Source organism: Oryctolagus cuniculus, chromosome 5, assembly GCF_964237555.1.
Source record: "Oryctolagus cuniculus chromosome 5, mOryCun1.1, whole genome shotgun sequence".
NCBI lineage: Eukaryota > Metazoa > Chordata > Mammalia > Lagomorpha > Leporidae > Oryctolagus > Oryctolagus cuniculus.
In genome coordinates this window covers 135132521-135155531 of record NC_091436.1, presented here as the reverse complement: position 1 = coordinate 135155531, position 23011 = coordinate 135132521, and the positions used below count along the sequence as shown (strand labels likewise).

The 23011-nt window shown below is 56.9% G+C and overlaps 1 long non-coding RNA gene across 5 annotated transcripts; it reads right to left on the bottom strand.

Moving 5' to 3' along the window:
- Positions 1-16215: 16215 nt before the first annotated feature.
- LOC138849674 (uncharacterized) lies at positions 16216-22678 on the bottom strand. Of its 5 annotated transcripts, none has more exons than XR_011388712.1 (5): positions 22244-22678; positions 19108-20926; positions 18789-18952; positions 18556-18683; positions 16216-18342 (listed from the first exon to the last, which is right to left on the bottom strand). It is a non-coding gene; the product is annotated as an uncharacterized lncRNA (long non-coding RNA). The 5 variants fall into 5 exon arrangements; XR_011388713.1 differs by having other exon boundaries at positions 18789-20095; positions 20819-20926; XR_011388711.1 differs by having other exon boundaries at positions 18789-21740.
- Between the last annotated feature and the right edge of the window lie 333 nt (positions 22679-23011).

Genomic DNA, 23011 nt, shown 5'->3' with positions numbered 1-23011 from the left:
GGATGCCGGCACCATAGGCAGCGTCTTTACCCACTACGCCACAGCGCCAGCCCCTCAAATAATTCTTAATTTTTTTTTTTTTACTTATAAATAGAGCTCTTGGAGGAATAGGCTAGGAGTTAGGACACTAGTTGAGGCCTTGTGTCCTGTATGGGAGTACCTTGGTTTGATACTGGCTGTGGCTCCCTTTTCTGGGCCCTGGCTTCAGATCAGCACAGCTCCAGCCGTTGTGGCCAACTGGGGAGTGAACCAGCGGATGGAAGACACCTCTCTCTCTCTCTCTCTCTCTCTCTCTCTGCCTCTGCCTCTCCTCTCTCTGTGTAACGCTTTTTTTTTTTTTTTTTTTTTTTACAGGCAGAGTGGACAGTGAGAGAGAGAGACAGAGAGAAAGGTCTTTCTTTTGCCGTTGGTTCACCTTCCAATGGCCGCCGCGGCCGGCGCGCTGCAGCCAGCACACCGTGCTGATCCGAAGGCAGGAGCCAGGTGCTTCTCCTGGTCCCCCATGGGGTGCAGGGCCCAAGGACTTGGGCCATCCTGCACTGCACTCCCGGGCCACAGCAGAGAGCTGGCCTGGAAGAGGGGCAACCGGGACAGAATCCGGTGCCCCGACTGGGATAAGAACCCGGTGTGCCGGCGCCGCAAGGTGGAGGATTAGCCTAGTGAGCCGCGGTGCCGGCCGGGAAACTCTGACTTTTAATTAAATAAATAAATCTTTTTTAAAAAGCTATGTATTGATTTAAAATGTTTTTTGCATCTACATAAATTATCTTTTAATTCACTTTTCCGCGAACTCTCGGAAGTGCCCTCCATGTCGGTTCAGTCCTTCTTCTGTGAAAGTGCGCTTTGGTTCCGTGGAAGCTTCTGACGCTCTCTGGACCCCAGGAATGCCCATGGCCTGGGCCGGCTGGGAGGAAGGGCTCCAGCGCCCCCAGCTCCGTGGGCCTCGCCCTGCTGGCAGCTCCAGCCAGGCAGCAGGCACCTGAGGTTCCGGCCGGGGGTTGTGGCTGCACCAGGACGCCTCTGGCCAATTCATGGAAAATAAGATAACAGGAGCTGACGTGCTCACTCTTGTGTGACTTCACTCCGAGGACCGGAACTGGCCCCCAGGTGCCCTTAGGACAGCAGGATAGCAGCAGCTGCCACAGTCCCAGCCTCGCCACACCTCCCAGAGCCGTGTGGAGAGACCAGGAGCACAGATACAGCCCCCCCCCGGCCCGGCCCCGCCTTCAGCGTCACCAGCAGTGGGGGCTCTGCAGACCCCAACCCGCTGTGCGGCCGGAGGTGAACCTCAGGAAGCGACAGGACCCGGTCTGCAACCTCGGAGGGCAGCATCACCTGGGTCTGCAGCGGGCACCGAGGCTGGGGCAGACGCACACGGAATTACTCGGAGGGAGGGCGTGTGCCCTGTGGGGGACACTTCTGAGGGAACTGGGATGGATAGGGAGGGGATGTGCGGGCCCAGGTCTTGCGGGGAGAGGGCTTGACTTGGCAGGGGCAGGTGTCCCTTGAGAAGGAGATGAGCTGGGGAAGTGAAGGGCTTTAACAGAACAAGAATCAAAATTAGAAGACACATTAACCCCCCCCCCAAAAAAAAAGGATGTCATTGATCGTGTTTAAAGTTTTTTTTAATATTTATTTATTTGAGAGGCAGAGTTACAGAGAGAGACAGGGAGACAGAGAGAGGTCTTCCAACCGCTGGTTCACTCCCTAAATAGCTGCAATGGCTGGAGCTGAGCCAATTCGAAGGTAGGAGCCAGGTCTCCTCCAAGTCTCCCATGCGAGTGCAGAGGCCCAAGGACTTGGGCCATCCTCCACTGCTTTCCCAGGCCATAGCAGAGAGCTGGATCGGAAGAGGAGCAGCCAGGACTCGAATCCACACCGGTATGGGATGCCGGAGCTGCAGGTGGAGGCTTAGCCCACTACGTCACAGCGCTGGCCCCTAAATACTTTAGAAGCGCCCCTGTACTGAAAAACCAGACCTTTCACTTCTGCTGCTAGTGCCTGCTAACAGCCGCTCAAAGCAGATGATGTTTGTTTATTTTTTTAAAGATTTATTTATTTACTTAAAAGGCAGAGTTACAGAGAGAGACGGAGTTGGGGAAGAGAGAGAGGGAGTTGGAGAAGAGAGAGAGCGAGCCACGCCATCTGATGGTTCACCTGAAATGGCTGCAAGAACTGGAATTGGGCCAGGCTGAGGCCAGTAGGAAAGGTGGAATTAAAAGATAAATTTAAAAAAATAAATTCTTTGGCGCAGTGGGTTAAAACTCCAGCCTGCAGCGCCGGGGTCCCATATGAGCACTGGTTCTAGTCCCGGCTGCTCCACTTCCGATCCAGCTCTCTGCCATGGCCTGGGAAAGCAGCAGAAGATGACCCAAGTCCTTGGGCCCCCTGCACCCCTGTGGGAGATCCAGAGGAAGCTTCTGGATCCTGGCTCTGGATGGGCTCAGCTCTGCCGTTGTGACCATTTGGGGAGTGAACCAGTGGTTGGAAGACCTCTCTCTCTCTCTCTCTGTCTCTCCCTCTCTAACTTTTCAAATAAAAATAAATCTTTTTTAAAAAAATAAATTTATTTAGCTGCAAAAAATATTTGAAACCAATACATAGGTGCAGAGGCCCAAGCACTTGGGGCATCTTCTGCTGCTTTTCCACGCGCATTAGCAGGGAGCTGGATTGGAAGTGGAGCAGCTGGGACTCGAACCAACACCCATATGGGATGCCGGCACTGGAACTAACGCCCATATGGGATGCGGGTGTCACAGGCAGTGGCTTAATCAGCTGTGCCACAACACTGTCTACAATAGAAAGTATTTCAACAGAAACTAGAAAAAGTAGACAACATTCCTGCAAATCTACAAAAAGAAAAAAAAAAAAACAGAAAAATGAAAATCAAAACATTTCAGCTGATGAAAACTCTTCCCCAGAGAAGTACCAAGCAGAAGAAAACTGTTCCATAACCGTCCAAGCTGAACTGAATATTCTTTTTTTTTAAAAGATTTTTATTTATTTATTTGAGAGGTAGAGTTACAGAGAGAGAGGGAGAGACAGAGAGAGAGAGAGGTCTTCCATCTACTGGTTCACTCCCCAAATGGCCACAATAGCTGGAGCTGTGCCAATCCAAAGCCAGGAGCCAGGAGCTTCCTCCCACTCTCCCATGTGGGTGCAGGGCCCAAGCACTTGGGCCATCTTCCACTGCTTCCCCAGGCCACAGCAGAGAGCTGGATCAGAAGTGGAGCAGCTGGGACTAGAACCGGCGCCCACATGGGATGCCAGCGCTGAAGGCAGAGGCTTAGCCCATGACGCCACAGTGCTGAACTGAATATTCTTACACAAGCATTTACAAACAGGAGAAAGAGTGTATACTAAAATTTTAAAAACATCGAACAAAACTAGACAAAAGATGTGGCAACAGGAAATGAGAATTAGCGAACTTAGGAAATAAACAAAAGTAAATTCAATCAAAAATACAGTGAGAGGCACTCACGAAAGGAATGAAAAAACCCAAGAGAACTAAAATCAATTTAAAAGAAGCTTTTTAGAAAAGTCAGGGAGAACGAGATGGCCAAAGACGATCCAGTGTCCACATAAGTGTTGTGCCTGGAACAAAAAACAAAGCCGGGAGCAGGCGTGTGGTGCAGTGAATCAGATGTAAGCCGCTGCTTGGGACGCCTGCCCCCATTGGAGAGCCTCATTGACACGCCTGGGCCCTGCTGACATGCCTGGGAGGCAGCCGATGAGGACTGAGGTACCCGGCCCCTGCCACCCCCAGGGGAGACCAGGATGGAGCTCCTGGCTCCTGGCTTCTGGCCCAGCCCTGGCTGTTGCAGGCATTTGGGGAGTGAGCCAGCAGATGGAAGATCTCTCTCTCTCTCTCTCTCTCTCTCTCTTTCTATTCTCCCTCCTTGTGGCTCTGCCTTTCAAGTAAGTAAATAAATCTTAAAAAAAAAAAAAAAAACTAACATCAAAGTTTAAGCCCCCAAAATGAGAAGCTTTCTAGAAATAAACTTGAATCTGCACACTGAAAGGACCAATCAAGTACTCAGAAAAGTTAACCTGGATGGGGCCGGTGCTGTGGCGGAGCGGGTTAACGCACTGGCCTGCAGTGCCAGCATCCCATATGGGCACTGGTTCGAGACCCAGCTGCTCCACTTTCAATCCACCTCACTGCTATGGTCTGGGCACACATGGAAGACCTGGAAGAAGCTCCTGGCTCCTGGCTTCGGATCAGACAGCTCTGGCCGTTGCGGCCAATTGGGGGAGTGAACAAGTGAACCAGCGAATGGAAGACCTCTCTCTCTCTGCCTCTCCTTTCTCTGTGTAACTCTGACTTTCAAATAAATAAATAAATCTTTAAAAAAAAAAAAGTTAACCTGGAAAAACTGGACTAGTCAACTCTGAGTTAGAAAACCTGGAAAATGGGAGACGGCATCTCGCGGACTCCACAGTAAACAGGAGATCCAGCTCAGCACCGCTAGGCTGCTGTTCCAGAGGTGCTGCAGAAAGTCCCAGCACCACAGAGCTGAGGCTTGGCCAGAGAGAGAGAGGGAGAGAGAGAGAGAGAGAGAGAGAGAGAGAGAGAGATCTTCAGCCTGCTGGTTCACTCCCCAAATGGCTGCAATGGCCACGGCTGGGCCAGGCGGAAGCCGAGAGACTGGAGCTTCCTCTGGGTCTCCCATGTGGGGGCAGGGGCCTGGGCACTTGGGCCATGCTCCGCTGCCTTCCCAGGTGCCTTAGCAGGGAGCTGGATCAGCAGTGGAGCAACCAGGACTCCATCAGGTGCGCATGTGAGATGCCAGTGTCTCAGACAGTCACGTGACAGCCCCCTGGGCCGCAGAGCCATCTGACCGGGATTGTGCTAACCTGAATCTAACCATGAGGAAACCATCAGATACATGTAGGTGACAGGTTATTCTGCAGGATGACTGCACTCGAAACACAGCAGTGTCATGGGAGACGGAACGCACGGGGAGTGTTCTAGGGCGTTGAGGAGCTCTGACGACTAAGCTCAGTGCAAAATCCCTGACTGGGCGCTGGACTTTAAGACATAGTTATGGTGTTGGCGCTGTGGCATACCGGATAAAGCTGCCGCCTGCAGTGCCAGCATCCCATATGGGTGCCGGTTCGAGTTCCGGCTGCTCTACTTCCAATCCAGCTCTCTGATGTGGCCTGGGATAGCAGTGGAGGATGGCCCTGGTCCTGGGCCCCTGCACCCACATGGGAGAGCCGGAGGAAGCTCCTGGCTCCTGGTTTCGGATCGGCGCAGCTCCGGCCATTGCAGCCAACTGGGGAGTGAACCAGTGGGTGGAAAACCTCTCAAACCTCTCTCTCTCTCCCTCCCCCCCCTTCTCTCTCTGTGTAACTCTTTCAAGTGGATGAATAAATCTTAAAAAAAAAAAAAAAAGAGCCAGGGTTCATCAGAAACTCCTGGATAACAGAATGAGAAAGGGGGGTGGTTTACCAGCCAGCTCCGGGGGAAGGGGGAGACAGAAGCAGCAACCAGGGTTTCAGGGATCCCCAGCTTTGGGGCCCTGCTGTGGGGCAGCCTGAGCCCCAACCACCTCATCTCTGTCAATGCACAGGTTCCAAAGTTCCAGGAGAGAACCTGATTGGCCCAGCACAGTTGCTGGGCCCACCCCCTGTGTCTGTCCATCCTATCAGACGTCGGGAAAGAAGGCGGGCAACCCCCCCACCAAAGATGTCACCTGTGGGGATGCAGCATCACAGACGCTCTGCCCCTCCGTGGTCGCTTGCTTGCGGCTTCCACTTGCGAAGTGGATTGGCGCACTCCTTGGATCCTAGGTTCAAAAGCCTCACAAGGAAAGGCCTCTCCTCTTACCTTGGATCCGCTAGCTGCAGCAGGGTTACGGTGATAAGAGGTCCCTCCTCCTGAGCCTCTCAGCTGTGGCCTGGGGGTTGAGGTCAGACTGCGTGTGACTGGGCGCCGGGGGAGTGGAGCTGGCAGGAGGGGTCTGCGGAGCCGCAGTTCAGCTCACATGGTTCACCTGGGAAGGCCTGCAGACCCAGAGGCAGTGGCTCAGAGCAGGCGGAGGGCCGGGGCAGGAGGCCACATTGGGGGGGGGGGGGGGCGCGGTGAGAGGCAGGGAGCCGCCTGGAAGACAGCAGGGACACCCACCCCAGGCTGCAGGGATGGGTGCTCGGGGTGTCTGCTGCCTCTGCTCCACACAGATGGGCTCACGCTCAGGTGGGGCTTTCTCCCAGGAACCAGGACATGAAAGAGAGACCCACAGTGCACCCCTGCCTGTCGCCCATGAACTAGGACACGCGCTGCCCTGTGGCCAGAGTGGGAACTAGAGAAGGAGGAACTGGCTCACTCCCTGAGGCCCGGCCGTGTGGGGACCCAGATGGAGTCCCTGGCTCCTGGCTGTGGTCTGGCCCAGCCCCAGGTAGTGCAGGCATTTTAAGGAGTGAACCAGCGGGTGGAAAAAAAAAAAAGATTTATTTATTTATTTGAAGGGCAGAGTTACAAAAAAGCAGAGGTAGAGAGAGGTCCTCCAACCACTGATTCACGCCCCAGAAGGCCACACAGCTGGGCCAATCTAAAGCCAGAAGCCAAGAGCCTCTGCGCCTACCACACAGGTGCAGGGTCCCAAGGACTTGGACCATCCTCCACTGCTTCCCCAGGCCATAGCAGAGAGCTGGATCGGAAGTGGAGCAGCCAGGACTTGAACCAGTGCCCATATGGGATGCCAGCACTGCAGGCGGTGGCTTTACCCACTATGCCACAGCACCAGCCCTACATGTATGTGTCTTGCCCTGCCTTTCAAATAAATAAATATTTTGAAATAAAAATATAGAAACATCTTTAATTAAAAAGATTCCCACTAAGTGTGCAGCTTCTTGAAGAAGTTCCACCTTCATTCACTCAATACACTGGATGCTTAAATTAAAAAGCTTTACAGGGCTGGCGCTGTGGCGTAGCAGGTAAAGCCACCACCTGCAGTGCCGGTTCGAGTCTCCACTTCCAATCCGGCTCTCTGCTATGACCTGGGAAAGCAGCAGAAGATGGCCCAGGTCCTTGGGCCCCTGCACCCACGTGGGAGACCTGGAAGAAGCTCCTGGCTCCTGGCTTTGAATCAGTGCAGCTCTGGCTGTTGCAGCATCTGGGGAGTGAACCAGCAGATGGAAGAGCTCTCTCTCTCCTCTCTCTCTCTCTCTCTCTGCCTCTTTCTCGCTCTCATTCTGCCTTTTCAAATGCAGAAACACTGAATGGGGAGGGAGGAATGATGGGTAAGACTGCCAACACAGAGGCTGTCAAGGGAGCAACTCTGGGGCAGCCGGGTCCCTGCTGCTACTGAGGGCCCCCTGGGGACCTGGCTGTTTGGTGCTGGCCTGGTTTCCTTAGCTGGTCTCCGGGGGGGTGGGGGGCTTGTCCCTGGGCTGTCCAGCTCCCCTTTCTCTGGACACTTTCCCCGGAAGCAGCGGCCCCTGCTGCCTTCTGTCCCTACGTCCCCACAGGCCTGGGCCGACAGCCACCAGGCAGAGCTGCTGTGTGGCCACGCTGTGCGGTGCTCATGGCTGTCCACAGCAAGGTCTCTAAGGACCTCGCAGTGTTAGTCCAGCCTGGCCTGGGGCAGGGGGTGGGGGGTTCCAGGGACATTGAGGTGACAGCCCAGTGAGGGGAGGCAGAGGCAGGCTCAGAGATGCAGACCACAGCTATTGTCTGATCGTCAGTGTCACCACAGACCGCTGGCACAGCCACCCCCGCCACTTCTCGTGGGGAGCTCCTGTCCCACTCAGCAGGAGGCACGTGTGACCGAGTCCTCCCCTGCCCCACGGGCCCCTGCTGTAGCCTAAACCTCCATGGGGAGATCTCAACTTACAAAAACCAAAGAAATCAAGACAGGATTTTTTTAAATAATTTTTTTTATTTTTAAAAATATATGGAGGCAGGCGCCACTGCATAGCGGGTAAAGCCACCGCCTTCGGCACCAGCATGCAATATGGGCAACGGTTAGAGTCCCGGCTGCTTCCGATCAAGCTCTCTGCTGTGGCCTGGGAAAGCAGAAGAAGATGGCCCAGGTCCTTGGGCCCCTGCACCCACGTGGGAGACCTGGAAGAAGCTCCTGGCCCCTGGCTTCAGGATGGCCCAGCTCTGGCTGATGTGGCCATTTAGGGAGTAAACCAGCAGATAGAAGACCTTGCTCTCTGTCTCTCCCCCTCTCTCTGTAACTCTGCCTTTCAAATAAATAAAATAAATCTTTTTTTTTTTTTTTTTGACATGCAGAGTGGATAGTGAGAGAGAGAGACAGAGAGAAAGGTCTTCCTTTTGCCGTTGGTTCACCCTCCAATGGCCGCCGCGGCCAGCGTGCTGCGGCCGGCGCACTGCACTGATCTGATGGCAGGAGCCAGGTGCTTCTCCTGGTCTCCCATGGGGTGCAGGGCCCAAGCACTTGGGCCATCCTCCATTGCACTCCCGGGCCACAGCAGAGAGCTGGCCTGGAAGAGGGGCAACCGGGACAGAATCCGGCACCCCGACCGGGACTAGAACCCGGTGTGCCGGCACCACTAGGTGGAGGATTAGCCTATTGAGCCGCGGCGCCGGCCTAAAATAAATCTTTTTAAAATATATAGATATATAGAAACATCTAGGCTCCAGAACTGTATAGAAATAAATTTCTGTGGGTTCCCACTAAATTTATATTTATATGGAGCAAGACAGATCTCCTATTTGCTGGTTCACTCCCCCAAATGCCCACAGCAGACAGGGCTGGGCCAGACTGAAGCCAGGAGCCAGGAGCTCCACCTGAGTCTCCCGCATGGGTGACAGGGGTCCAAGGACTCTCCTGCATTTGTTGTTTTTTGAGACAGACAGAACCCACTCTCATCCACTAGTGCCCCCTCAAAATGCCTACGATTTTTAGGTCTGGGCCAGGCCAAGAGCCAGGAGCCAGGAGCCAGGAGCCCAATCCAGATCTCCCACATGGGTGAAAGGGACCCAACTGCCTTAGCCATCACTGGCTGCCTCCCATCATCAGGAAGCTGGAATTAGGAGACGAGCCGGGACTTAAATCCAGGCACTCTGACAGGGGACACGGGTGTCTTAACCACTAACCAAACATCCACTCCAAGCATATGGATTTTTTCGTGGAACTTCAAGAAATGAAAAACACAGAGGTTGAAATGTAAAACCAAGATTAAGTCATCATTAGATACTGCTGAAGAGAGAATTAGTGATCTGAAGTCTTGTCTGAAGAAACGACCTAGAAAAAACACAGTGAGGCAAGAAAAGGAAGCGTTTCATTTTCATTTCAGACTTTAATAGTGGCGCAGAGCAGGTGTGTGACACAGGGGTTAAGCTGCCATGTGGGATGCTTGAATTCCATCCTGGGGTGCCTGATGTGAGTCCTGGAGACCCCATTTCTGGTTCCGCTTCCTGCCACTGTGCAGCCTGGAAGGCAGCAGATAATGCCCTGGCTACTGCGGGCATTTGGAGAGTGAACCATTGGATAGAAGATAGCTCTGTCTCTCTCTCTGCCCCTTTCAAATAAAATGAATATAAATATACCTGATCTTAGCCAAAAGGCCGAGAAGCGATAAAATGAATATAAATAAATAAATGGCTTAAGTTTTTTTTCTTGCAAAACACCTCAAATTTCACTCGTGTTCATGACAAGATTAGAAGCAAATGCAGCTCACAGCGTATCCTCTGCAACAGTGCAGCCTAGCAGAAAGTCAGTGCAGAGTCTTATTTTACTTTTACAAAACAGGTGCATTTTAGAATTGAACGACTGTCTTGTTTCATTTTTCCAGAGCTAAGACCTACGTTTTCTGGCTACTAGCATTCAGCCAAACCCTGTGCTGACCCCAAGCGGACAATGGCTGGGAAAGCTGTTCCCTGACCCTGCTCGGGCTGAGCTGGAGCGGAACACCATCTCGGCAGGAGGTTTTCACAGGAAGAAATTCGCCCCTACCTACCCCAAGAGAAGACCCGGCACGCTGGCTCGCACAGAAGGCATTGCGGGCAGCCGTGCACGCGCACAGCACCGCTGCCGGCCCACGTGGGGCAGTCGCTGCTGCCGGGAAGGCGGGAACACCAACGTGAGAGGCAGCTTTGCCACCACAGCACTAACAACTAACAAGGGATCGGCATATAACACTTTGATCTTCAAGTGGGTAATCATGGGAGGTCCAAGCTCATATCAACTAGGGCAGCCTAGGTGTTCGACCGAAAAATATATTTTTTAAAGATTTATTTATTTGATTTGAAAGTCAGAGCTACACATCGAAGTGGAGCAGCTGGGACATGATCGGCACCCATATGGGATGCCGGCACTGCAGGCTGCAGCTTTACCTGGCATGCCACAGCGCCGGCCCCAAGGAAAATATTTTAAAAAAAATAACGCTGGGGGGCTGGTGCTGTGGCGCAGTGGGTTAAAGCCCTGGCCTGACACACCAGCATCCCATATGGACTCTGGTTCAAGTCCCGACTGCTCCTCTTCCGATCCAGCTCTCTGCTGTGGCCTGGGAAAGCAGTAGAAGATGGCCCAAGTCCTTGGGCCTCTGCATCCATGTGGGAGACCTGGAAGAAGCTCCTGCCTCCTGGCTTCGGATCGGCACAGCTCTGGCCGTTGCTGCCATTTCGGGAATGAACCAGTGGATGAAAGACCTCTCTCTCTCTGCCTCTCTGTGTAACTCTGACTTTCAAATAAAATAAATCTTTAAAAAATAATAATAATAATAATGCCAGGACTGGTGCTGTGGTGTAGCGGGTTAAACTACCACCCGCAGTGCTGGCATCCCATATGGACGCCAGTTCAAGTCCCAACTGCTCTTCTGATCCAGCACCCTGCTAATGTGCCTGGGAAAGCAGCAGAAGATAGCCCAAATGCATGGGCCCCTGCACCCACGTGGGAGACACAGAAGAAGCTCCTGGCTCCTGGCTTCAGATTGGCCCAGCTCCAGCAGTTGCAGCCATATGGGGAGTGAACCAGCGGATGGAAGATTGACCTCTCTCTCTCTCTCTCTCTCTCTCTCTTTCAAATAAATCTTTTTTAAAAAATGTAATGCCAGGGCTGAAATTGTGGCTTAACAGGTAAAGCCACCACCTACAATAACAGCATCCCTTATGGGTGCCAGTTTGAGTCCCAGCTGCTCCACTTCCAATCCAGCGCCTCGCTAATGGCCTGGGAGAACAGCAGAAGATGGTTTAAGTGCTTGGGCCTCTGCACTCACGTGAGAGACGCAGATGAAGCTCCTGGCTCCCGGCTTTGGACCAGCCCAGCTCCAGCCACTGTGGCCATTTGGGGAGTGAGCCAGCGGATGGAAGACCTCTCTCTCTCTGTCCTTCTCTGTGTATCTGTAACTCTGCCTTTCAAATAAATAAATAATAGTGCCTATGAGAGACTTCTAGAAACAGTGGGACTGCCTCAGGCCCAGCAGAAGACAGATTCTCAGAAGGACTTCCACGGTGAGCGTCGGAGCTGATTTTCACACGTGGCTTTAGGCTTTTAGATGCCTCTCAATTGATCCCCACAACCAAGACAAGCTGTGATCATAGGAGACTCCAGAGTCGTCCGGCAGACGGCCGCTGGCTGAGCGCTGCCCTGCACAAAACAGTCCACTGAGCTGAATGACTGGACCTCTGATACGTGGGAAAAAGGGCCACCAGGCACACAGCGAGGTCCACGCAGAGCCTGCTGGGACAAAGAGGAGGTGAGACCCTGGGCTCCCCCGTTGTGCTGACACCGACATTACATGGACACTGGGGACGGCTTGGCATGCACCTGCTCCGGCAGGCCCGACTTGGGCTCCCCAGGGGCGGGGTGGGGGTCCTGTGGCTCTGAGTGCGGAGGGGGGTGAGGAGGAGCAGAGCCGTTTGCGACCCATCCATGAGCACCATGAAGGAGGCGCTGCGGTCGGGACAGACTCAGCCTTCCCACAACCTGCTCTGTCGTCACGACCCGATGCAGCTCTGAGGCCGCTGGGCACCCACTCACTGCCTGGAGGTGGGGCCCCGTGCACAGGTCATTCTGGGAGGCCGGCGTGGACCTACACTCTCTCTCTCTGCTCTCTAGGCCAGAAACGTGCAGAACTGTCTTAAACGGCTGTGCAGAGACAGGAGCTCTTATACGTGACCAGTCCCAGCAAGACAGAATAGAGGGAAAAAGGAGGAGAGTCAATATTTCAAGAGATGACTCTGAAACTTCCGAGAGTGAGGAGCAACGTCCAGCCACAAAGAAAGCACAAATCCCAAGCAATTAGAGAGACTCCCGCGGCAAAGCGCTTTGTGGTAAAAACACAGAACATCAAAGACAGAGCGGTGCTAAGATCCCCAGAGGGAAAGGACAGCTCCACCCGGACCGGAAGTCACAAGGGATGCCAGAGACAGTGGGGCAATGCTTGACGCTGCAGTAGCAGAATGCACGCAGCTGGGCGATTTACAAAGAGCAGAGACGTTTTCCTTCCATGCTGCGGGCAAGAAAGCACAGGCGTGAGAGAAAGGGAAGGAAGGGGACCAAGCCCGTCCTTGTATCAGTGTTCTTCTAAGGAAATAACTGGGGCTAGCGGTGCGGCACAGCAGGGCAACCGCCACTTGTGACTCTCAAGTGGAAGCCGCTCCACTTCCAGTCCAGCTCCCTGCTAATGCACCTGCAAGGCAGCCTAGGCTGGCCCAAGTGCTCGGGTCCCTGTCGCCCATGTGGGAGACCAGGAGGGAGTTCCTGGCCCCTGGCGTCAACCTGCCCAAGACCTGGCTGTGCAGCCATTTGAGGAGTGAACTAGCAGATGGAAGATCTCTGTCTCTCCCTCTCTCTGTGTCGCTCTACCTCTTAAATATATCAATCTTCAAAAAGAGAAAATAACGAACGATGGGTACGTTGTACAGAAAAGAGGCGAAGTGGCTCACAGTCAGCTTTCCGTTACTATAATGAAGTACCAGACACAAGCCACGTAGGGAGAAAAGAGCTGACTTTTCTCACAGTTCTGGAGGTTCACAGTCCAAGGTCAGGGAGGCCCCCAGGGTCAGCTTCGGTGGTGACCTTCTGGCTGGCAGAGTCCCCGAGTGCCCGTGCAGCCTCGTGCAAAACCATCAGGATGTAATCGTGGGGCTGCACCCAAACAACCCCATCACTAAACGTCATAACAGATTGATTCCCACCCTCTCAGTACCCTTGACTTTGGGGCCTTAACACGTGGGTCTCTGGGGAACGTCTCACTTCCAAACTAATACCCACTCTGCACAGTTCTACGGGCTTTCTCGGGAGACCTCGTCTTGTTGGGGCTTCTGCTGCATCCCAGGATGACAGGAGCACATGTGAGAGACATCACGTAGAGAGACAGGAAGCGAGAGACCAGGGAGGGGCCGGGCTCTGTTGTTTAAAACAATCGGTTCTCATAGGAGTGAATGCGGACCCAGGAGAGCTGGCGCTCCCTTGGATAACACTGGCCCATTTCTTTAAGATTTATTTTTTATTTATTTGAAAGGCAGAATTAGAGAGAGGGAGAGACAGAGAGATCTTCCATCTGCTGGCTTATTCCCCCAAATGGCTGAAACAGCCAAGGTTGGGCCAGGCTGAAGCCAGGAGCCAGGAGCTCCATCCAGGTCTCCCACGTGGGTGCAGAGGCACAAGAACTTGGGCCGTCTTCTGCTGCTTTCCCAGGCCATCAGCAGGGAACTGGATCAGAAGCGGAGCAGCCGGGACTCGAGCCGGTGCCCATACTGGATGCTGGCACTGCAGGCAGGGACTTAACTGGTTGTGCCACAGCACCAGACCCAACACTGACCCATCTTGAGGACCTAATCCCCTCTCTCAGAGGCCCCACCGCCTCACTACCGTTATGTTGGGGAATGAAGCTTCAACATGAATGCTGGTGGGGACAAACCTCCCTCCGTCCACAGCAGCCAGGAACCCACTCCCAGGGTAACAGCCCGAGGACGGCTTTCAGAGCTCCCAACTGGCAGCGAGGCTGCCCTGGGCGGTAGGTGCAGTAGGTGTCCCATATCTGAACGTGGGGAGCCACATTCAAGCCACAGCATTCCACTCTGAGCCCCCAAAAGCTCATGCAAGACACGTTCAAGAAAACCCGGTAGCTCCAAAAGTCCTAACTCACTCCAGCACCAGCTCCGCAGCCCGCAGCCCGCAGCCCAGGGCGTCAATCATAGGAAATGTGAGAACGACTCAGGCATGACTCAGCTGGGAGCGGATCCCTCCCCAGCTGGGAGCCTGGGAAATTGGCTTCCAAAATACCAGCGTGGGCCAGGCACAGGTGGACACTCCCTTTCCACCGCACGGGGGAGAGGCAGGTGAGGAGCGAGGGCCACGGGGTCCAAACAAGTCCAAAACCCACGGGGGAACACGACGCTGAAGTCTTCAACCTGGAGAGCCATCCCCTTCGACTTCAGCCCTGCATCCTGGGCTCCCCGGGGCCTCGGGCCCACGCACCCCTGCGGCTTTGATGGGCTCAGCCCAGCCAGCGGCTCTCACGGGCTGGGGTTGCACGCCCGTGGTCCTACCACTCTGGGGTCCTGGGAGCTGTGAATTCCCACAGCTTCCCTAGGCGTTATCCTAGCAGAGACTCTGCAGGGGCGTCACCTCTACAGCTCCGCTGGGTGCTGCCCCGGGTGGGGATTCTCTGACCCTATGACAAGTCTCTGCCTGGGCCCCCAACACTTTGACACCTAGGCGGAGGCCGCCCTGGCCCCGCACTTCCTGCGTGCTGTGCACCTGCAGAACGAGCAGCACATGGATGCCCCAGGGAGCAGCGTGTTGAAAGAGGTGAGCCTGGGCAGGGGGAAGCCGGCTCCTGCTCACCGGGAGAAGGACGCTGAAGGCGGGGCAAGCTGGGACCTCGAGGGCGACGCACCCAGGAAGGCGCCCTAGGTCCTCCGCATCCACCGGGGGGCCGCGTCGCCTTGGGACCCCTGTTCCGGAAGCTGCTGCGATCCGCCCCCGCCATCCCCGCCACTGGGGCTCCCGCAGACCCACCTCTGGTGTTTTGTCCTGAACTCACTTTTTCACTCATTTTCCCAAACTGTTCCGTTCTGCTTCCCATTCAGTTGCTAATTTCATCTCCCAGGCATGTTTCTCCTTCTCATTTTACAGTAAACAGCCAGAGGAACCCGTGCAGATTAGTCCGCCTCTTCCGCTAGCCAGCTCCAAAGCCGCAGCTGCCTCCCGCTCGTAGGTGTTGGTTACAGCCCCACCTGCGGGTTCCGATTCCTCGCCTTCGTCGGAACTGTGCTGCTGGGTTCAGGTAGAACAGAGTTACTTCCTTTCCGGAAGCCGACCCTCGCTGGGCTCACCCCATGCGGGAAGGCAGAGGGGCAAGAGAGCATGTAGGGGCTGCGGGGCGCCGGTCAAGCCGCCGCCTGCACTGCCGGCCTCCCATGTGGGCGCCGGTTCGAGTCCCGGCTGCTCCACTTCCGATCCAGCTCTCTGCTATGGCCTAAGACGGTAGTGGAAGATGGCCCAAGTCCTTGGGCCCCTGCACCCACGTGGGAGACCCAGAGAAAGCTCCTGGCTCCTGGCTTTGGCCTGGCCCAGCCCCAGTCACTGTGGCTGTTTGGTTAGTGAACCAGGGGATGGAAGATTCTCTCTCTCTCTCTCTCTCTCTCTCTCTCTGCCCTTCTCTCTGTATCTGCCTTTCAAATAAGTAAACAAATCATGGGAAAAAAAAAAAAAAAAAGGAAAGGAAAAGAAAAGAAAACAGAAAACATACACACAGAGAAGGAGACCCATGTCACCAGGAGCTCCAATACCACCCCCATTAAAAAAAAAAAAAAAAACAACTTAGACGTAAACAGCAAGGAAGATACATCCACACTTGAATATGGTGGAAGCAATGAGCAGAGGGAAATCGCCTAAGTCAAGGCAGCCGCCAGGATGCGGCGGAGACCGAAAAAGAAATCAGCACACGGAACACAGCCTGGGGGACCCGGATCAGCCAGCGGAAAAGACCGGTGACGCCGGGTAAGATGCTGGCGTCCGACACCCAAGTGCTGGGTTCAATAGCCGGCACCACTCCCGACTCCAGCTTCTTGCCAATGCTGACCCTGGGCGCGCAGTGACGGCCCCAGTGGTGGGGCCCTGCTGCCGTGTGGGAGACCTGGGCGGATTTCCTGGCTCCCAGCTGTAGCCCCAGTTAGGACCATGGTGGGCATCTGGGGAGTGAACCAGCTGATGGGACCTCTCTCTCTCTCTCTCCCTCTCTCTCCCCCTCTCTGTCTTAGAATAAATAAGTAGTTAAATAAACAAGTGATTTTTTTTTAGAAGCCATTTATTTATTTATTTTAGAGGCAGAGCTACAGAGAGGCAGAGGCAGAGGCAGAGAGAGAGGTCTTCCATCCACTGGTTTTATTTCCCAGACGGCCATTGAGGTCAGAGCTGTGCCGATCCAAAGCCAGGAGCCAGGAGCTTCTTCCAGGTCTCCCACGTAGGTGCAGGGCCCAAGGACTTGGGCCATCTTCCACTGCTTCCCCAGGCCACAGCAGAGAGCTGGATTGGAAGTGGAGCTGCTGGGACTCAAACCAGTGCCCATATGGGATGCCGGCACTGCAGGCTATGTCACAGCACCGCCCCCGTTCCACTTCTGATCAGCTCCCTGCTAAGGCACCTGGAAAGGGAACAGCAGATGGCCCGGGTGTGGGGAGCAACTGGGAGCAACTCGGACTAGACTAAGTTACTTGAATTAAGACTTATTCTATGCATCTGCTCTCCCACTATATGGCGCTGAGAAGGGAGAAACAGCTTCTACACAGCGAAGCCGCTGCGTGCAGAGAGAGCACGGGGCGTGAATAGATAGGGAACGCAGGGCTGGCCCGAAGGCTGTGGTGCGGGCGCGAAGGGCGTGGAGACCGCTGAGCGCGCGAATAGAAGCCGGTAAGCCGCGCAGAGCCGGTAAGCCGCGCAGAGCCGGGAAGCCGCCGCGGGCGAGGTGCCGAGAAGCAGCCTCGGGGCGGGCGCCGGGAAGCCGCGGGGATAAGAGAAACAGAAGTTTAGAAGTAAAATGAGAGAAATAGGAATGCTGGCAGATAGAAGTAAAATAGGAGAGATAGGAATGCCCGGAGGTAGAGAAATAGAGAAAAATAAGGCCTCCCCACAACACAGCAATGAGAGAGCTTGGATTCGGTCTGCCTGATTAGTAAGACGATAAGCACCTGTGGGCGGCTGCAGGTCACCGAAGACAGGCACGTTATCAACACCAATAAGTCTCCCCACAATACGGCAATGAGAAGGCTTGGATTCGGTTTGCCTGCTTGGTAGGGCTTGTAAGCACCTGCAGGCAGTTCTAGCAGAGCAGAGCATGCGCTGCAGGGCACCGAACTCAGGCACGCATCAGCGCCTAAAAACCTCCTCACAACATGGCGAAGAGAGGACCCGGATTCGGTTTGCCTGATTGATAGGACTTGTAAGCACCTGTGGGCAACTCTAGCAAGCAGAGCAGAGTGTGTGCCGTGGGGCACCGAAGACAGGCGCGTATCAACGCCAAAAATAAAAAGAAAGGGGGATCTGTGGGGAGCAACTGGGAGCAACTCGGACTAGACTAAGTTACTGGAATTAAGACTTATTCTATGCATCTGCTCTCCCACAATATGGCGCTGGGAGAGGAGGAAACAGCTTCTACACAGCTGCCTCCAGTTCAACCAATAAACAGCAGGACCTGCTCCTGATTGGAGGAGAGCAGCGTACTCGGCGTGTGGGTAGCAGAGTTGGGATTGGCGGAAGAGGACTATAAAGGAGGAGAGAGACAACATGCACCAGGAACATCTATCTGAAGGAACACCTGTGCAGCCTCCAAGAGAGCCGGCCAGCAGTGTGCCGCTCCCCCGCGGAAGTGGGGAAAGTGGCAGGGGGAACTGCCCTTCCACAGAGGTGGAAGGACGGTAGCCAACCCGGGAAGAACCAGCAGCAAACCCGGGGAGGGCCGAGCAGACAAAAGAACAGCGCAGGGTCCTGTGTCGTTCCTCCACGAAGAGGGGGAGCGACATAATGGTGCCGTGACTCGGATAGGAAGCCTAGGCAGGGTTTAGTGTCGTTCCTCCACGAAGAGGGGGAGCGACACCCGGGCCCCTGCCACCCACGTGGGAGACCCGGATGAAGATCCTGGCTGCTTGGCTTTGACCTGGCACAGCCCTGGCTGTTGCAGTCATTTGGGCAGTGAACCAGCGAATGGAAGATTTTCTCTGTCTCTCTCTCTGTTGTTCTGCCTTTCAGAATAAAACTAAATATTAGAGGGTGGGGGGCAGGGAGGGGCTTTAGTTCTGTGACTTTTTTTAAGATTCACAGCCTAGAAACCGAACTTGAAAGCAGAACGATCTTGTTGAAGGGTGAACTGGGGTTCATTCCGTTTCCCGTACTGTCCCGCTTGCCCCAAGTGTTTCAAAATCTGTAGTGAAACGAGGCCGACAAGCACGCTGGGGAGCTGGGCTGGACACCGGCAGGGGAAGCCGGCCTGCAGCCCACTCCTCAGCCTCGGCCGCGCCCACCCGACCACCTGCCCGGGTTTCCTGCCGGGGGCCCCACCTCCTTGCCGACCCTCCCCCAATCGGCTGCATTTCCCCCACCTCCACTTCTGCCCAGGTGCCCGCCCGTCACTCACCACACGGGGGCGCTGAACTCCGGGTCTGACGGCGCTTCTGCCCCGGTGCCTCTCATCAAAGAAAATGGAACAGGAGAGAAAGAACCCGGATCCCCTGTGCGGGGACCGCTGGCCTCACGCACGTGCAGCTGTCAGGGTAGGCACTGAGGTGACGCCTGCTCTTCCCAGAGTGGTCTCCCAACCCCCTGGAGCTTCGCTGCTCCCTGTGCGGTCCGTGGGCTGGCAGCACCCACCTGAGCCGGGCACCTGTAGGAGATGCAGCCGCCCGGAGCACGCTGGGGGTTCCCGTGGCTCCGGCATTTCCCAAGCTGCACAACCAGGGCTAGTGGGTCCCGAGTCCTCTTCATCCTAAAGTCGCTGCCAGGGCCAACGCGGCTGCTCCCCTCCACCCAGGAGCCTGTGTAAGCAGAGCCCAGGGACAATGCCGCAGGCCCGCCCTTTGGGTCCCTGGCCCCTGACACCATCCCCCCTGCCCCCAGGCCAGCCACGGAGGGCTCCGAGGTGACCCTGGAGGGGCGTGTGCGGGACAGGAAACCTGGCAGGCGTCCTCACCTCCAGGGCAGTGGCGCTGGTCAGCCAGTGACCCTCCCCAGACCAGGGGGACAGCCCTGCTTCTCCAAGAGGCCTGACGAGAAGCCGGGTGCGTCGGTGGTGGGCAGGGCGCGGTCACAGCCATGGGCACCAGGGCTGTGATGTCTCCGGGCCCACGTGAGCTGGCAGGAAGCTGCCCTCCTGTCCCTCGTACCTCCTGTGCCTCCCAAGGGCATCCCGGGGTCCCCTGTCCATCCACTTGGGGTGGCTCAACTGCCTGCCGGACAGCAGTGGGCGGCCACCCCTTCTCCCCACTACCAGCCCTCTCTCTTCCTGCTCAACTTGAGCACCCACTCGGGACAGCTGGCACCCACACCCTCGGGATCACAAAGGAAAGAGCAGGAACGAAAGGCAGCCCAGAGGCTGGAAGAGCCCCCACCCGTGAGCTGGCGCACGCATCAGCAACAACCCGCCCCCCGCATGGGTGATGGCTCGGGCTGCGGTGAGCCGCGAGGACACGGTGCTGAGCCAGGCCCAAAGGCCATGCACCTGTGGTCTCAGGTACGTGGGAATGCAGGACCACGGCAGGCAGACGGGCAGGGGAGAGGGGGCAGCTAAGCTGCGTCGTCGCGTCGTTGGCGGGGCGGTGGAAATGTTCCCAGGTGCCCGGGAGCCACAGCTGCACAAGACGAATCTCCTGACACTTGCAGAATCGCACGCTTCAAGTGTGTGAGTTACAGTCCGAGCTGGTGCTTCGGAAGACAGCCGGCATCCACGAGCCTTTCTCTGAGCGGAAGGACTTAGACGGCCCAGAAGGTGCCAGTGCCGTGGATAAAAACGGACCCTCAGGGCTGGCAGCACAAAGCTGCAGACAGGGCCTCCACAGGTCACGCGCAAGCGTCCGGAGCTGGGACGGCTCGGCAGTGACACTGGGACCAGAAGGCCCAGCCCCAGCGTTTCAGCCTCAGAAGACAGCGGCCTCCCGCCCACGGAGCAACAGCCAGCCAAACTGTCAATCAAATGCAACGGGAGAGTCGGGTCATTTGGGGGCCTGCTCTGCCCTGGACATCTCAGAGGGCACAGCCAGTTGGGACACCACCTGTGACACCGGCATCCCATACATGGGCTGGGTTAGGGTCCCATATATGGGTTAGGGTTCCGGCTGCTCCACTTCCCATCCAGCTCCCTGCTAGTGCACCTGGGAAAGCAGTAGAAGACAGTCCAAGTGCTTGGGCCCCTGCACCCACAAGGGAGACCTGGAGGAAGCTCCTGGCTCCTGGCTCTAGCCTGACCCAGCCCCAGTCGTTGCAACCATCTGGGGGGTGAACCAGTGGATGGAAGATTCTCTCTCTCTGCCACTCTGCCTTTCAAATAAATAACAAAAATAAAAGCAGGTCACAGAGTCTGCGTCCCACCCACTGGCAGGAGCGCCCCCAGGAGGACGCTGTGGGTACAGGCGGGAGGTGAAGGGGGCCCTGGGTGACAGCCGGCACTGGCCGGGCAGCCCACACCCAGATACATTGGTTAGGGCAGGCCATACCCCCTAAAGACAGCAGTGGGTGCTCATTATGGAAAACACAGAAGGAGCCATCAAAGCGCAGCCTGTCACCCTCGCCCCACCCCCTGCACCAGGACCTGCCCCTGCCACCCAGCTCTGCCCCCTCAGGAAACCTCCGGGCAGCGCTGGGAGTGGGCTGCCCCCAGGGTCTACACTGGCTGCTGTTTCACTCACCCACGCGGAGATCTTCTGGGGAGGAGGATGGTCAGTGGCGAGAAGAGCTGAGCCGGAGGAGAGGAGTGGCCGGGGGCTGCAGGCACTGGGGCGCAGGCGGGTACTGCCCTGGAAAGCCCAGACAGCGGCCAACCAGGTGGGCCACAGGGGAGACCCCTGGGCCATGGCTCAGACCAAGAGATGCCCACACCTGCTCCTGAGGGTCATTCCCGGACTGCCCCTCTCCCCAGCAGGGACCAGAGCAGCCCTCACTGCTGGCAAGGGTCCTGGGAGACCCTGGGGAGTCCGGCGGGATCCAAAGCCCCCCACCCGTGGCTCCCGTGGTCTCCCGGCTGGCTTGGGGAGTTTGTCTCAGGCCCAGTCACACTCTGGGTTCCACTCCCAGACCGGAATTAGGGCCTGGGCTGTGGCCCAGCTTCGGTCTCTGTCCCCTGTGGTCAGGAGGGATTGGAGGATGCCTCAGGCCGCTTGCCACACCACCTGGCCTGGGCCACAAATGCCCACAGGAAAAAGGTGCAGGATTCAGTGGGCGGGGGTGTGGATACCCCGGGTAGCCCCGTGCCTGCCTCCTGGGGACTGGACACCCTCCTTCCAGTGCTTTCTTCCCAGCTTCTGGCTCGCCGAAGGCCTCAAGGGGTCCTCAAGGCAGTGGAGACAGGAACGCGGGAGGAAGCTGTCCGCAGGGCCACAGTCATAGGCCCAAATGGGCCCTGCCCTGTCCATGTGCACCGCCCGCAGCCTCACTTTCAGAGCAGGTGCGGCAACGCCGGCCATAGCCACGAGGTGGCGCCAGGAAACCACATTAAGACTCGCACACCAGCACCATCCGGGCCTCTCTGAGTCGGGACCCCAGGGCTGCCAGGGTCTGCGCGCCGCCGGCCACCCGCCCAGGCCCTCAGGGGAGCAGGCTACAGGGCCCTGCCTGTGGAGGGAGACGAGGGAGCCCTCAGTTGCACGGCCGCGCACCCTCCCCGCAGGCCCCGTTGCGGTGACCTTTGCGTCCCCCGGGTCGTTCGGGGCCAGCGCCTTGGTCAGTGGCTCCCGTTGCCCAGCATTCCATCAGTGGAGAAACCGGAGCCCAGGGGGACCCTGTGCCTTGGCCGGGCTGCGTCGCTCATCAGCGGTGGCGCTGGCCTGGGACCACGGCCCCGCACGCCCATCCGCACCTGGGTGCCTCACCCCGTGGAAGGAGGCCCTGCCCACTGTGCGTGGCCGTGGTCAGCCCAGGGACCTGGCCCAGGTGCCCCTACGGCCTAAGCAAGCTGGGTCCCCAGCCCACACCCTGTCCCTGGCGCTAGTGGGGTCCCGGGAGCAGTGGCCGCAGCCGCACGGTCCCGGGAGAACCCTTCGGCCTCCCTCGTTCCGCCCACCCCCAGTCGGTGCAAACCGAAGCTCCGTGGTGCACCGGGGAGATCCTGTGTTTACCAAGTGCAGGGACCCCAGGGAGCAGGGGAAGTGGCTGCTGCCCTCCAGGCTCGCTGGTCAGGGCTGGGAGCTGGAGGTGTGGTTGGAGCGAGGGGAACCCGGAAGGCGGCCCGCAGAGGCGGCGCCGGCCTGGCCCGGGGCTGCGCACTGCCTGCCTCTCAGACGCAACGCGCCGTGTGCAGGTTGAGCCGGTTGCCGCCGCCTCACCGACCCGCGGCTTGACCGGCTCTTACCCATCCAGTTTGTACTGAGGCCCTGCTGGGTCCCAGGGAGCCCGCGCGGCCAATGAGGGTGACCACCACACTGTGGAGTCCCTGGGGGGTGGAGGGGACGTCAGGCTGAGACCCTCGGGGAGTGGAGAGCGGGAGCAGGTGCCCTGGCGGGGGCAGGGGAAGCACGCTGGAAACCAGTCTGCTGTTCTTTCTCTGTGACAGAGGGCCCCCATCCGCTGACCACCCCCCCCCCCCCACACACACACACAAATGCCCGCGACAGCTGGGGCCGGCTCAGGTTGCTGACAGCAGCCAGCAACTCCACCCGGGTCTCCATGGCAGTGGCAGGGACCCACATGTGAGAGCCATCATCACCTATTGCCTTCGACGGGTGCCTTAGCAAGACAGCTGGAGCCAGGAGCCAGAGCCGGGACTCGAACCCCAGGCACGCTGATGCCCGACGCAGGCGCCTCAGCCAGCGTCTGCATCGCCAGGTCCAAGGCCCGCCTACACCACTGGGCACCAGCAGCTCCAAACCCAGTCCTCCCCAAAAACC